At 30.5% G+C, this 10,153-nt stretch overlaps 2 long non-coding RNA genes across 3 annotated transcripts; both read right to left on the bottom strand.

The window, feature by feature from the left end:
• Positions 1–4,244: 4,244 nt before the first annotated feature.
• On the bottom strand, positions 4,245–7,496 carry LOC126717988 (uncharacterized). Of its 2 annotated transcripts, XR_007652798.1 has the most exons (4): positions 7,292–7,496; positions 6,943–7,109; positions 5,385–5,661; positions 4,245–4,810 (listed from the first exon to the last, which is right to left on the bottom strand). It is a non-coding gene; the product is annotated as an uncharacterized LOC126717988 (long non-coding RNA). The 2 variants fall into 2 exon arrangements; XR_007652799.1 differs by lacking the exons at positions 6,943–7,109; positions 7,292–7,496 and adding an exon at positions 5,774–5,844 and having other exon boundaries at positions 5,458–5,661.
• A 1,194-nt stretch (positions 7,497–8,690) lies between these two features.
• Positions 8,691–9,385, bottom strand: LOC126716396 (uncharacterized). Its single transcript, XR_007652106.1, has 3 exons — positions 9,314–9,385; positions 9,108–9,220; positions 8,691–9,004 (listed from the first exon to the last, which is right to left on the bottom strand). It is a non-coding gene; the product is annotated as an uncharacterized LOC126716396 (long non-coding RNA).
• Between the last annotated feature and the right edge of the window lie 768 nt (positions 9,386–10,153).

Here is a 10,153-nt window from a genome sequence, read left to right as displayed (position 1 = left end):
ATTAATGGAGATATATACTGTTTTTTAGAATAGATAGAGATTATCAAATTATTGGAGATATATACTATTTCTTGGGATAGATTTATATTAATTACCTCTTGAAGAATTTGGATTGCGCTTATCCCTTAATAATCAAGTTTTGTAGCTTGATATTTTGATCAAATAATGTTAATTTAATAATATTAAAATTTAGAAAATTTAGATGATAAATATTATCTAAATTAAGTTTTTGAATGTTAAATATTATCCCCTAATTTAATAAATATATCCAAACAAATAAAACAATGTTAATTAGATGATAAATATTATCTAAATTAAATTTTTGTATGTTCAATATTATCCTTTAATTTAAGAAATATATCCTAACAAATAAAAAAAATAATGTTAATCTAATTTAATTTAATGATAAAAATAAATTAGAATCCTGATAGTATACTATTCATTTTTAGTTCTTTAAAAATCTAAAAATTTAATAAAATTTCTGCAATTTGGTGAAGCCACATGGTATTTTGATAATAATTAAATTGAATAACAATTAAAATGAATATTATGTAAGTTCAAGTTGGGCTTTTAAAAAAAATATATATTTTTTAAAATATTTTAAAAACTATGGCAAATTGTAAAAATAGTATAACAATTATTAATGAAATCTCTCTCTCTCTGTATATAAGATAAAAAAATATATATCTATTTTTTTAAAATCTAAAAAATAATTGAATTTTGTATAATTAAAAAATAAGAGAGTTGTGTGATCCTTTACCTCTTGAAACCTTGCTTCCAATTAAGAAATCTCAGCAAGAAGTCTTGTGTAATATTCATCAAAATCCTTCCTTCTTTTTAGCACATTTTTTTATGAAAGAAAATTAGTAACACATTTGTTAAAAAAAGAGTGCAACACCGAAAACATGTACAATAAACTAAGTCAACCTATCCGAAATAAAATCTATTAACTGAATTAGCGTATATACAATAGCTTAAAAGTAAATTTTTCCAAACTCAAATCATTCTAAAATGAAAACAATCTAAAACTCTAAATATGAAATTAGTCTTTCATTTAAATATTTTATATGTTCTCTAATCGTCTAACACTTCTATTCGGTCCTCCACTTTCTCTTTTTTTATTTCTTTGCAAAACAGAAAAAATACAAAAGTTATTTTCTTCTTAAGGAAAATAAAAATAGTGTGAAGTTTTAAAAAAGAACCAAATAATTTTTATTTGTGCAATTGTACTTACTTCTTCACAATCTTTCTTTTCTTTACTTCGGCACAGATTTTTTCTTCAATTGCTTCATTTCCATTGTTAGCCCCTCTTTTTGTTGTTTCCTATAATCAATTTGATGAAATATGTCATTATGTACTAATATATTTTTTCTTCAATATATTTTTTTGTTCTTATCTTCTAAAAAAAAAATCATGCAATTTAAGAAGATAAGAACAAAATATATATATATATATATATATATCTATAAAAATTTATGAAAGTGTGAAGCTTAAGAATTTTTTTTTTTTCCTTAATGGATGAGAAGAGGTTAAGTTGATATTAAATTATCAAGTTTTTGTGTCTATCAAACTTTATCTAAAGAAGTGATTTCAAATTAAAATTTTTATCAACTTAGAAATTATAGGAAAAAAAGATAAGAACAAAAAGAAATTATATTTATTTTTCAAAAATCTATTAAAATTTCTACGATTTGGTGAAGACACATGGCGCAACCACGGCGTCTAAGCCCAACTTTTATTCTATATAATATGATATTATATGATTTTATATGATATATTGATTACATGAGTAATGCCCATATAAAACTCTTATAAACGTCATAGGCGAGACTGGTCTCTTGTTGACAGACTTTTTTTTTTGTTTTTCCTAATGCTATTGTTATGGTAATATAATCAAGAATATTGTAAGGTATTTATCCAATGTCTTAACTTTTTCATTTATTTTTACATGATGCTATTGTTATTTTTTTTCCTTCAATCAATTTTTTTTCCCACATATTGCTATTATTGATTTTTTATAATCATAATTAAAATATAGGAGGTATCCAACGTTTGCATTGTACAGGAATATTTTGGAAATAATAAATCATTTCTATTGAACTCTCAAGTACAAAATATACATAATTCATATTATCGGAAATCTTATCAAATTACTAGTTAATAAAAAATGAAAATAATTAAATTCCTAAGAATTTAGATTTATAGGCATAACTTTTCCAGAAAGCTAGATAATTAAAGAACTCTCTATTAGAAAAATTGGTTTTGCATCTCATACAAAACCCACACCGAAAGCAACACAAGGATCTACTTCATTCATGAAAGGTAATATATAACCTTGAATTCTAGAATAAAGAAGAGAAAGAATACCTTGATGCAGTAAAATTCAAAAACAAGACTTGAGAATATTTTCAATCTTCATCCCAATTCCATATGGTGCCTAAGATGAGTAGTCTCTCAATCAGTTCTTATGTACGTTGATTTTCCTTTGTAGAAGTGTATTCCAAAGATACTGTAGAGAAAAACTGTTTTCTCTTCTTTTAATCATACGATCATTTTAACTGTCTGGGCAGTTACTTTATTTAATAACTCTTATTAAATAAATAATTGATTATTTAATTGGGTTAGCCTTTTGGGCCAACCCAATTAGGCTTAAGTTTGTGGATTGGGATGAGACCAAAGGGACTAATAAGGCTCTAGCTCCAATGGGTTTCAAACTTATTTGTCAACTCTTGACAAGTCCAAAGTTACCATTAATTATATAACAAGTACCGTTATAGAAATATAATTGCACTATAGGCCTTATTAATAAATTATATCTCATGACTGATGACTCTAATATAATATCATTTAACCCCTCTATGAAATATCCATAGTGAATAAAGTCATAATGGACTATCACTTTGTAAACATCTATTTTATTCCTTGAGTCCCCGGTTTAATCTTTTAGTTATTCATATTTATGAAATCCAATTTCAATAAATATACACTTTAGTAACTCTTTACTAAAGTGGTCGACCCTGAATAACCAGTTTCCATTAAACTTATCTCAAGAGGATATTTCGTGTCTCTATGAAAGAGATTATGGATTCCATCTTAAGAATATGTGTTCCCTTAACACTACGTGTGGTTACCCAACATACTGGGGTTTTGACCGTTAAATTAGATCTAATTCCTGATATATCAAATTATTCTACATTTCATGATCGGGTTCACAATCCTCTTAGGATTGAGAATCTATGAAATTAGAAATTGTGAGATTAATTATTCAGGTGACAGTTGTTAATTGAATAATTAATCTCACAGTAGTCCAATTTAATATATCTTACACACTTAAAACACATCAACATATCAACTAGAAGTCTTCACTTCTATGATTAAGACAAATCATCTTAGTTGATGTATTATAATCTTCACAAATGAAAATCATCACCGACTACGAACTACATTTTGAGTTTATAAGAAACTTGTGATTTATATTTTCTATAACTAAATCACACAAATCACATACAATGCATATCAAGGACTATGATAATGTCCATTTAATTCATTTACAAATAGTCTCATATAATTAAACAATTTAATTATTTACAACATGCCAATAAATTGGATTTTAGGGCATAAACTCTAACACTCTCCACAAACCAAATGCTACATTAATAAAATTAGAGAATAAAGATGATTGATATTGGAATATTAATGTTCAATGATTTACAAGTTGTATACCATCTTTACCTCCCCCCCCCCCCCCCCCACACACACACACACACACACACAAAAAAAAAAAAAAAAAAAAAAAAAAAAAACCTTTTCTACCCTGTTTTCAACATATAAGAAATGATGTCTAAGTGCACATTAAATGTGAAAATTGTTATAAACCAAAAAATGTAAGGGATGTTATAAGAACTAGTCGCTAACCCGTGCGATGCAAGGGATTCTTTAAAAAGAAAAAAACAATATTGCAATTATCATTTGCTGGACTAAATCAGAATGTCTCAAGACTCACTAATCAAATAATACAACTAAATGGAGAAGACCCAAGCATAACATAAAATCTTCACTAATTCAAATATTAAACATTGTCAAACCTAGTACACAATATGCTTGTGCCCAATAAAAGAAATCATGTATATTAGCTCCATAAAAATACATACATGCCGAAAAGATTAATACCACTACCATAGGTCCATTGGCAATGAAGATATTTTCATAGTTACATATATTCTATGAATAAACAAATAAACAAATTGCAATAATGATCGCAATCTTATTTTCATAATAAATAAATAGAATATAGTTACTAATGTTAAATTCTTTTGCTATGACTCAAAAAGAGTAGAGAAAGAACATAATACAACAAATCTGCATTATATAGAAGAGTACATCGTATATTTATTTAACATAAAATATTGAGTTCTATAAATTGTTATTTAGAACAGAGAAAGCAAATATTTGACCTCACGCCACATGGAGAGAGAAAGAGAGTAAGGAAGCTTTTACGAATTTGAATCAAAAGAGGACGTCCACGGCATCTTGATTTTGCTCCCTTCAATCCCAATTCTACAAAGCTCACAAAAAACCAATAGGAAATCGGTTGTCAATTGAACTGAAGGTGAAACAAAGAGAAAACAAATCTCTTCATTTACTTTTAATCGCTTACCATCATTAGGAGCATAGACAAAGGAGAAGGTGCACTAAAGGCGAAGCATAGAGACTGGAGAGACAAACGGATGAGAAGCTATGGTTTTCCTTCTTCTTCTTCTTTTTTTCTTTTTTGATAGGAAGGGGCTATGGTTTTTGATTTGGGGGTTTCCTACATATTATTGTTATCATGGGAAATTTTAGCACAGCTCCAAAATAAGTTTTAATAAACCATCTCTTTTAACTGATTTTTTTTAACCAAAAAAGGCCAAGAATGATTGAAATAAACAGAGTATTTACAGGAAGATTTATAAACAGTAAACAAATGTAGGACACGACTAATCTAATCCTGAACAAAAATTAAAGCATGATGGTATCAAAGTTAGATAAGTTTGACCTATATAAATAGAACAGGAATCTTCACATTCCCAACCACATCTCTTGTGCTAAGATACCATAGATATTGCTTTTTCAAAATCATGAACAGACTTTGCCAATAAAGCCATCTCCACGTTAAACCCTTTTGCTTTGCCTTGAAATAGTTCTTAGAAGTTAAGTAGACATTAAACATAAGTTATTCCCAATTAAAAAATTAAGCGTAAGTTATTACACTTAGATGGTGGCCAACACAATTCAAAGCATACCACATCAATGATTATGTTTGTTCAACATTAAAACAATGCTAGAATGGAGGGGCATAAAGCATTTGAAGCAAAATAGATAGAAGATTGAAAGCAATCACCAACCTTATTAGATCTTAGAATATCTATCAGTCCACCAGTGAACTTCTGACCAATGGCCATGTGATAAGGAAAGGACCTTGTAGCCTCCTCTAAGTCAAACGGATTGTCTATGCACATGGCAGCTGTATGCGATGTATTCTCTCCAGCTTCTACCAAGTACTTCGTCAACATGTTTGCACCATATTCCTAGCCAACGGCCATCAATGTAATCCATGGCCTTGCCTTATTGACGAACTGTATAGCTGTGGAGATATCATCGCTGTCAGCAGCTGTAAATAACCTGCAAAAAATAGAATAGTAAAGAAGCTCCTACTATTAGCACATTTAAAAGAAACCTGTATTAGACAATTCTCCTATCCATGTACCTGAGCATGAGATTGATTAAAATTTACCATGAAAACAACTACTTTGAAGTAAAAGCGGCAAGGTTTCCTCCCATGCCCACACCACTGAATTTAAAAAATATATATATATTAAAAAAATGGTCAGTCCTAATTCACCTCACACATCTGGAATGTGATCCCCCATTGCTTGTTACGGTGAAATGAAAAACCATGTAAAGTTTGTCATGGTAAGAACATGGAAATACATACTTACAAAGATGCCCTTAAATCAATGTCATAGTAGTGAAGCTAAAATTTTCTTAACAGTTCCTTATGAACAATTATGAAGCATATATAAATCATTAAACAAACTTTTTTTAAAATCAATTACATAGATAACAAATACTCACAAAGCAGCTTCTCAAAATTATCAAAGGAAATAGAAACTCAACCACAAAGCCTTGGCTATATTTGTCCATTTTCACCACCCTTTCTTCTACTAAAGTTCCAGACTTGTCCTGTAAATTCACCTACTCGGCTGCCCTATTTTCAATTGATACAATGGTGGTTAGGGTGTTGATATAAGGCTTTGAAATTAGGCATTGGCGACTTAAGGTCACCTTTTGCTTTTGATTACAATAATCCAAACCGAGTGGTGAAAGGAGGCAGAATATCCACAATTTATAACCAAGGATAAACACTCAAACAGGGTATAATCAAGCCAAGTATCAAATGTGTATGAGATACAAATTGCAATGCATGACAACTCTATGTAATGCCAAGCAATATAAAGTTTGCATTAAAGAGCATAAAAACCCAGCCATTGTTACACTACACCATTGCATTGCCCTGTAACTTGTACATTGCATGCAGTAAAAAAATCAGCATAGCTCTTTTGCATAAATCAACACATAATGAATGACTCTAAAGAGTTTTCTAGCAAAATCCTGCTGATGGCATTAGCATGAGCAGCATAGTAACCGTAACAAGCAGCAATTAAACTTCCTCAGCTCCAGGGTTCAATTGTTGTTTCAAACCTAAATTGCTCAATTTTGTTCTAGATAATAGAAAATAAAAAAATAAAAAAAATTGTTGTAATTATGTCAAATTTATCATTGCAACCTATTTAAATTGCCACAATTAAAAGCGCAACCACCATTCAAAATTTGAGAGATAAGTAGGATACTTAATCGATATTTAGTTATAATAAAAAAAGAAGACGAAGCAGAAGAAGTTACCCATGACTGGATTAGACTATAACTGAATGAAGCGAAGAATGAACTTTGCCCATACACAGAAATCATCTTTCACCATTGTCATCCAAAAATCTCTACTTAAATCTCAAATCATGAACCTAGAATCACAGAAATCACAGGTCCTCTTCTTCGGCTTGCTCTTGCTCTTGCTAAAATTTGATACATTGAAAGGAACCAAAATTGAGGGAGAACCTATATTAGGGTTTCGAGTATTGATAAAAACCAATTCTAAATCAAAACAAAATCTGAACCAATTTCGTAAATCAAAACCAAACAAAATAGCCGAACCTAAATCCTATTAAACACCCAAAATTAATATAAAAGATTATACCTGTAGCCGTTGGTTGTGAGGCAAAGCGTTTGTGGCTTAGTTGAATTCGTTTACCGTCGGAGGGGAAGAGAGAAAGATCTGCGTATAGCTTGTTGGGCTAAGTTTGCTTTTGAAGGAGATAGAGATTTGTTTAGGGGTTGAATTTGCGTTTGAAGGAGAGACAGAGACAGAGAAATAGGTTTTCGTATTGAGTTTACTCTGCTGAGTTTGCGTTTTTGTATTGGGTTTTGCTTAGGGGTTGAACTAAGTAAATTTTATTGGGTTTGTTTTGGGGATAAATAGTTACGGTGTTTAGGTGTTTTTTTTTTTTTTTAATAGTTTTATTTTTTTAAATAATGTTGATGTGGAAAAATGTGGGAGCTTGAAAAGCCTCGGTTTTATATATATATATATATATATATTTTAAATAATGCTGATGTGGAAAAATGTGGGAGCTTGAAAAGCTTCGGTTATATATATATATATATATATATATATATAAATATATAGATTATAATGTCGCCTTGTATTTTGTTGAGTATAAGGGAATGATTGGCTATAGGCTATAGGCTATAGGCCAAGAAGCATTCAAACCCTCTTAATAGTAGGAGGGGTCACCGGTTTGATTTTACTTGAACGCATAAGTTATATTTCATAAGGGGAGAAAAGAGTGGATGAAAAACATTGATTTTTTTTTTTTTTTTTGAATTAGTTAGAATACTGTGTAAATACCCCACCACTCTCTCTTGAGGCTCAAGGCCCCTGTGTTCCCCCACGCACTTAAGGCACATGGAGATACTATCTGGCTCAATTCTCACGGTAAAACACATTGACTATCATGTGAAAAATGTGAATCTTGACATTTTTTATGTGAAAATTGGTGTTTTACATGTAAAACTATAGTAGATAAAATACAATATCAACTAGGGGTGAGCGCAGTTCAGTAAGGGTGATTTTTTTCCAAATTTATTATAGAACTGATAGAGATCGGTTTTTTCATAATTGGAACCGATGCACACCGTCTAGGGTCGGTTTTCCGACCTATAACTGTGCGGTTTTTGTGGTGCGGTTTAGTCGGTTTGGTCGGTTTGAAATATTAAAAAAAACTATTTTTTTAATAAAAAAAAAACTATTTTTTTAATAATAAAAAAATTGGGCTTTCAAGCCCAATATCAATATATCAACCTGTTCAAGAAACCTGTGTCAAATAATGTATTTTTCATTTCATAATGATCACATAATGATCCAAAATTTCAAAACTGTATTTTTCATTTCAAACCTGTGCAAAAAATATGTTCACATAATGATCCAAATTTTTTCATTTCATTCACCATGCAAAAATATTTTGAAATTACCTCAATAAGAGTTGAACTCCCAAAATACTATCATGTAGCATATAATATCATTAGTGTCACTGTGTGTGTCAGTGTCAATAACAATAAGCGTTAATGTATCTACTTAATAACGTATTGCAGAACCATTTGTCATTGTCCACAAATGCCAAAAGAAAGATATACAAATTAAATTAGCATTTAGGCAAAAGAATGCTAATTGCTTGTATTCCCAATAATAATCTCACCCATGAATACCTAAATAACTATCATTAGTGAAAAGTCCACTACCAATAACATGTACAGATATAATTAGCATATAGGCAAAAGAATGCTAATTCTTGTAAGTCCTTTATCCAGTAAGTCTATGCACTATGCATCATTCTAGAACTCCTACAAAATACTAAACAAAACAAAATAAACACGTGTTAATAATAATAAAACATTTATAAACAATAGAATATTTATAATTAACACAAACGAATGAGAATAGCAAGTATATTTACATAATACTAACTACTAACTAACTCCAAGCAAAGAGTAGCACATCACTCATCATCATCCAACACAACGGTGCTTGGATCCTCCTCCATAGGCATTGGGCAAACCAATGCAATTTCTACAATCTCATTCAAAATAAAATGATTTGTAAGCATTGAGCAAATAAATAAACAATTGATATATACAAAAAACAAAATGAACATATATTTACCAATGTTAATCTCAAAACCATCCATATCCTCCACATTATCCATGCACTCCCAAAGCTTTATTGGTCTTTTTTTCTTTACATCTTTCAACCAATTTTGGGTACAAATAAGGGTTTCAACTGTATTAGGAGATAGTGAACTACGAAACGAATCCAAAACACGCCCCCCCGTACTAAAAGCAAACTCAGATGCAACTGTAGAGACAGGAATAGACAACACATCACGTGCAATTTGGGAAAGGACTCGATATCTAGAGGAATTCATTTTCCACCACATCAAGATGTCAAAATCTTCCACATCAGGGTCCTCAGAAGATTCCAACAAATACCTATCCAACTCAAATTTGCTTTCCACACTGTCCTTGTCCGCCAAGTGTTGCTTAAACATATTATTATAACTTTTAATGTGATCAGACAATGAAGCATTGCCAACACTTGGCTTGGAGTCCCTAGACAATGAAGCACCACTACCACTAGAACTCAAAGCTTCATTTTGACCCACTCTCTCCACATACAACCTCTTCAATGCATCCCCAACCTTAGAGCTCATCGCATCCCCCTTGTCCTTTCCATACCACTCCCTAAACCAAAACTTTACATACTTCAATCTATACCTTGGGTTAAGAACAACAGCAACAAAAAGTATCAAATAGATATTATCCATACTTTCCCAATACTTATCATATTTTTTTTTTCATCTCTACCACCATACTCTTCAAAAGTGGATCCCCATAAACATTACACAACTGTTGCAATTGATCTTCAATGCTAATTAGCTCATGGAAATATGTATTAGAAGTGACAAACAAGGACCCAGAAAATCTAAATGTCGCCTCATAAAAT

The sequence above is a fragment of the Quercus robur genome, chromosome 3, assembly GCF_932294415.1.
Source record: "Quercus robur chromosome 3, dhQueRobu3.1, whole genome shotgun sequence".
In the NCBI taxonomy this organism is placed as follows: Eukaryota; Viridiplantae; Streptophyta; class Magnoliopsida; order Fagales; family Fagaceae; genus Quercus; species Quercus robur.
Note: the sequence above shows the minus strand (reverse complement) of the source record. Positions and strands in the feature narration are given on the sequence as shown.